The sequence below is a fragment of the Drosophila bipectinata genome, chromosome 3L, assembly GCF_030179905.1.
Source record: "Drosophila bipectinata strain 14024-0381.07 chromosome 3L, DbipHiC1v2, whole genome shotgun sequence".
Classification (NCBI taxonomy): Eukaryota; Metazoa; Arthropoda; class Insecta; order Diptera; family Drosophilidae; genus Drosophila; species Drosophila bipectinata.
This window is the reverse complement of record NC_091738.1, coordinates 10,333,504-10,339,503: the sequence shown is the minus strand read 5'-3', so window position 1 is coordinate 10,339,503 and position 6,000 is coordinate 10,333,504.

The following is a 6,000-nucleotide window of genomic DNA, read 5'->3' as shown; positions in this document are numbered from 1 at the left end:
TCATTAGGTCTGGGCCGACTTTCGACCAAAAGTAATTACACCCAAGGGGGAATTCTTTACCGGGATCGGGTACCGTAAGCTCGTTGACCATGCAACGCACACTGAAACAGTAATATCTTCCACGTCATAGGTGGCTTCAAGTATTTAATTTTTTTTATTTTTATTTATTTTTTTGGCCCTGCTGATAAGGTGTATTAATTATTTTTTATAGTCTTGACGTTGCTTTTGATGTTGTAAATAGTACAAACAGTCGAAAGTCCAACTTTTGATTAGGAAATCTTCCCCACCGTTGTTGATTTTCTTTTGTTTTTATTTATTTTTTATATTTTTTTATTTTCAGAAAGACGCTTAAAATTACAATTTCCGCCTAATGCTCCGTCTCTTTTTATTTTTTGGCCAGGTAAGTGTTAAGCATGTGACTCAAAAACTTTTAATGTATGTAGTTTTGTAGGTAGGTTGGTAGGTTGGTAGTTTTGGTATGCTTTGGTATTAAATGTTTGTATGGCATCACATGTCATTTATAGTTTGGCCTTTAAATGGGCCTATCGTGGGCCTTTTGATAAGCCGTAGATTGAGCGCGTGCTTTGTCTGGCCCTCCATGGACAGGTGTGTCTGACTGTATGGTGGTGGTGGTGTGGACTTTCGAAATTCCAGAAATTCTTGCGTCAAGTAGCCGCCCCGAAAACCTTATCATTCAGACGATCGTCCAGTAGAAGTGAAGTGGATTGAAGTATACAATATATTGGAGTGGGGATGTACGAGAGAGGCGGGAGCTTGTCAATGGATTGCATTGATACTGGACACTCGGTATTGGATTGATTGGTTTGATTTGGTGGCTAATAAACACACCTGGCGCCTGGAATCGAATTGGAATTCAAGGAAATCCTAATCAAACGAAAGATGCAAAACCTAATTTGATTCACTGGGGGGCAGTATTTATAGATCCCCTTTTTTAAAAATAAAAATTATATTTATTTAGTTTACATTACCAGGAAGTTAAATAATATTTGTTGATTTCATAGGGGCTTCAGTATTTATTTATATAATTATTTTGCAGTTTTATTCTTATAAATTCATGCCCAGTTTACTGATTTCTTTTTTTGTTGAAAAATTCCCTTATTCCTCGAACTACTTTAGATTTATTTTAATATGATTTCCATGTCGCTTTGGGGTTTGTCCCAGTTTTGAATTTTACAACGATCTGCAGTCAGCCCCCCCTGCGATCTGATGCCATAAATAACGTGTAAAGCCTATGGAATTTCCTATAAATAAGTTCATGACGAATATAACAAAAATCCCCTGTCCAACCTTAGCCTCGCGCCCTGTGCCACTCCCCCGCCCCTCGTCACTTGGCCCCGTCGCCCCCTCCACCACCCCCCTTCTTCTCTTTCTGTGTACTGTGTTGCGTTGTTTTGTGTGTTTTTCGTTGTAAATGACCCTCGTTCACATAAAGTTCAGGAATTCCATTTACAAACTTGTAATTGAAAAAATCCACACACAAGCGAGATGGAGAGCTATGAAAGAAAGAGATGGCTAGAACAAACCGTTTTACCGTTCAATGACGAATTTTTTTTACAGAGTTCGATGGGTGTGTGTGTTGGTATTTGTGTTGTTTACGAAAAGAACCCAAAAAATTCCTAAAAACCACATTCTTGTTAAAAAATGATCATTATATGCAAGTTTAAATTATGTTATTAAATTTATTACGAAACTAAAATGAAGCATAGATCTATCTGAACTGTGGGTCTAACGCACAGAGATACAGATACTTTTCTCGCCGGCTTCGTCGGCTGAAATGGGGCGGTAGGCGGGGCAGTGTCTGTTTGGAATGCCGTTTTGTAAGTTTCTTGTGCATGCGCGTCAAACATCGCGGAGCACGAGTACATAGTTCGGAATCGAAACTTTCTAGCTCACAGATACAAAACGAGCAGATACAGACACACACACAAACGTACAGGCGACTTTCAAGTCGCTGCCTCAGCCGCTGCTGACGTCGCGTCGACGCCAACGACAACGAAGATCTTCTTCGCTCTCCCATACAAGTCAGCTATTCACCTCTCTCTCTCTCGCACGACAGGCCGAACAGTGTTGCCACCTATCGTTTTAAACGATACCCAGCCAGATTTCACTAGATAGCGACAAATATTTTTTATTAATACAATTTTTCATTAAAAATAGATAGATGTAGCATTAAAACAGCTAAAATAAAATAGCTAAAGTTGCGCTAGAGCGAGAGATAAGCAATATACCTCTCGTTTGCACGCACGGCGCCACAACTATCGTCAAAAAATAAAATATCGATAACATCGATGTTGACATCGATATGTCTCTCCACCTCTAACTCAACACCTTGGCTCCATCTACTATTTTTCATTCATCAAAATTTTCATTCATTCATTCATTCATTCAGTAAATTTCCGCGGCTGCAGTCGCATGTGCGCTCTCGCTTATCCTCTTCTCCTCGTCTTCGCGAACGGATGTGAAGCAAAATAAATTGAACAGTGTGAAAAGCAAATATTGGCCAAAAATAAAAAAAAAACATTCGAAGCCGAGCCGAGCCAGGGGAAAGCACAGCAGTAAAGTAAAAAAAAAAAAAGTAATGTTTTAAAAAGAGGAGCATGCCAGCCAGAAAGAGACCGTCCGACCGACCGACCGAGTCAGGCGGATGAGACACGAAACTTGTGCGACCGCATTCCAGAAAGTTCATATAACGATCGTGGAAGGAGGGGGGAAAGTGAAGGAAAAACTGAAGTTGAACAACTAAACTCGAACTCAAACTCGAACTCACAGTGCTGTGTACATATTAGTGAGTGTGTGTGTGTCTCTTTGGAATGCAGAAGAAGCAGAATTACAACGAACTCTTCTAACTCGAGCCAAAAAAAAATCCAATACGTTGGGGCCTCTGTAACTGGAGTTCTTCTTTTTTTTTCCAAGCCCGATTGGAATTTGTATCCTGTATGGAGGTAAACCGTTAGTTTATTAAATGCCAATTCTTCAGAAGATCATGGTTGTAAATTATTTGAGAATTTGAGGTGTCCTTTAGTTTTGTCCTTAACTAATATTAATTAATTGGTGGTTCAAGTTAGAGAAGTTTGACTGTAAAAAAAAATATATTTTCGAAACTGGTTTGCTTTGGCAAAGACCAAAGACTGGCAAGCTAAGACTGTATGTCGTCGGTTGCTGGGGCTCCATTGACATCCCAGGAGCTTTTTTTTTTCTAACCTCCAAGTCCACATGGGTAAGCCACTTTTGTTGGAATTTCGAACACACACACACACACACACATACACTGGCAGTTACAAGATCGAGACTGGGTTTTTAAGTGAGTAAAATATTTATTGGCTGAAATTGGATGCTGTGCGGCGGTATGAGTGTCTGTGTGGCGTCTATTTAGAAATTCAAATTGAAATTTTTCAAGCGTGAGTAATGCGATGGAGCGTGGGTTGGAGACCAGTTTATTTTTTTTTTTTTTTTTTGTACATACTTCATCGATCCTAACCTTCATGGTGGTGGGAATGGTTATGGAAATGGGAACAGTCATAAAAGTTGCATCACTCAGCACAAAGCACGAAGCGCAGAGGAAGCAGTGAAGACACAAACAACAAAAGTCAAGCACCAGCATAGAATGCGGCTGCCAGACATGCGAGACAGCTATAGCTGCAGAAAGAGACAGAAGAGGGAGAAGGGAAGATCGCCAGAAGAACCGTTTCACAGAGAATTACAAGGAAAGAGAACGCGCATAGGGGGGAAAAAGGGAATGCAACAAGCAAGCACTTGAAGAAAAGTTGGTAAAAGTAAAAAAAGAAATATATTTAAAATAATATATTTTCTAGCAATAAAATTAATATTTAACTTATTTTCTTTATTTTAAATATTCTCTCTTTCTCTTTCTTTCAACCAAGTAATCCCGTTTACATTGCAGTTCTTCCTTGGACAAAAACCGTAATGTCAGCAAAATAAAATCGGCAAGAGAGAGAGAGAGAGAATAAGAAATCACTGGAACACTCAAATATCGATAAACCTAAGAAAAAAAAAAACAGTTACTGCTGAGAAACGGTTGGAGTTACATGTGTTTGTGATCTCTTCCTGCTCCCCCAAATAATTATCCCAAATTTTTTCGACAATCAATTTACATATGGAAAACGAAAGAGTTGCAGAGCCACTGACCGCCCAACCGCCCGACCGACCGCCCGTTTTTATATCATATCATAAATGTCAATTTAAAATGATATTTGTATTGTCAAGTTAAGCCTTCGGTTGCGGACGGGGGGCGATGGCCATAAAAATGTGCTGTAAAAAAGCTAACGGTTAATGCTACGGTCTGCTGAAGTTCGTGTGTGGCTGGTAAAAAGCAACAACAATCATAGGAGAGTAAAAAAAAAAAACTATTCCCCGCTCAATAGAAAGTTTGTGTTAATAAAAAAAAATCAGCAACAACAAAAAAAAAATACCTAAAAACTTAAATACACAAAATATGTACATATGTCGAAATATGGCAGCAGCAGCGGCGGCAGCAACAAAAAAAAAAAAAAAAAGAGTGAATGAAAAAATGTTGACCTAATTTTCAGCCCCCCTAGTTGTTGTTGTTGTTGTTTATTCAGTGGGCAGCGACAGAGACGCCGACAGAGGCGGCGACAGCGGCGCATACTTTCCCACACAGCTTCCATTCCCATTCCCATTCCAGATTCCAGGCCATTCCCAGCAGCGTGTGATCATCGCGCTGCTCCCTTCGCACGCTCCTCCATTTCGTCTTTCTCCGCCGACGAACAGCTGGAACGACGTCTAAATTAATGATTGTTAAATGGAGATTGTGTTGTTGGTGTTTCAGTTGCCTGCTCCACGCATTCCATGCCACACCAATACAAATGCCAGGCAATACGGGCGCGCCTGCGCAAACTATTTATAAAGGTATGTAATATCCGATCTCCCTCTCCCCCCTTTTTTTGAAAACATTTTACAGTTCTCCTTCTCAGCGCCACTAATTGTGTGCTATTTTTATTAAGCCAAAAATTTTAGGGGAAAAAAAAACTTAAACCCAAACCGTATTCTTGTATTTAGTTGTATTTGCTTCTTTTTTTTTTTTTTTTATTTTGCGCGCGCGCGTGTGAAAATATTTAGGCTACCCAAGGTATTTTTATGTTGCTCTTTTTTTTCTCGCTTCTTGTAGATCTTTTTTTTTTTGTCTCTAGTTTAAAGTGTTAACTGGCAGCATATAATTTCGGTCGTCTTGACACACATAGTAATTATAGTTATTAAATGTGAACCAGACACGTGCGTGAAAACTGTGAAAATGTTGATGAAACCTCCAGAGGGGAAAACCAACAAAAAACGGAAAGGAAAAACGGAAAAATGAACGAAAAACGTTTGTAACTCCAATGATTTGACTACGAAACCGGTTTTCGATTTGGTTTGACTGTTTTTATACAAGTGAGATCATTTTGAAAGCTGATTTTGTCAATGAATACCACATTCCACATTCCGATGTATTTTTTTTTATTTTACTTTTTTTGGGGTTTTGGTTTTTGTTGCTTTTGTATGCCTACACAGCGTTATAGCGATATCGTGTAACAAAGCTTTGAACTAATGCCGCCAACCGATCGGAGTTTGCTCGAAAGATGGTGGAGCCCCTGAAGGTGAGTACAATGGGTATACTGAGGCGCTCATAACAGTGTTTAGATGGCACTGAAAGAAATTTGTTTACACTAGTATGTAATAAATTTATTTTTATGAAAAAATCGAAAATATATGTATACTAATATATTGTTATACTTTTTCTTATAAAAGGACTATTTTAAATAAGTTTTCAAAGACAAAGTTGCAGTTTTTTGTTTAAATTTTTAAACGAAATTTAAATATATAAGAATGAGGCCTAAGAGACTTCTATAATTCTTGAATTTCTGTAATTTTTTGTTCATATTCTTTTAATAATTTAGTTTTAACTGATTTTATTTACTTAAACTTGCAATAACTTATAGCTATTATAATAAAAATATATTTTTA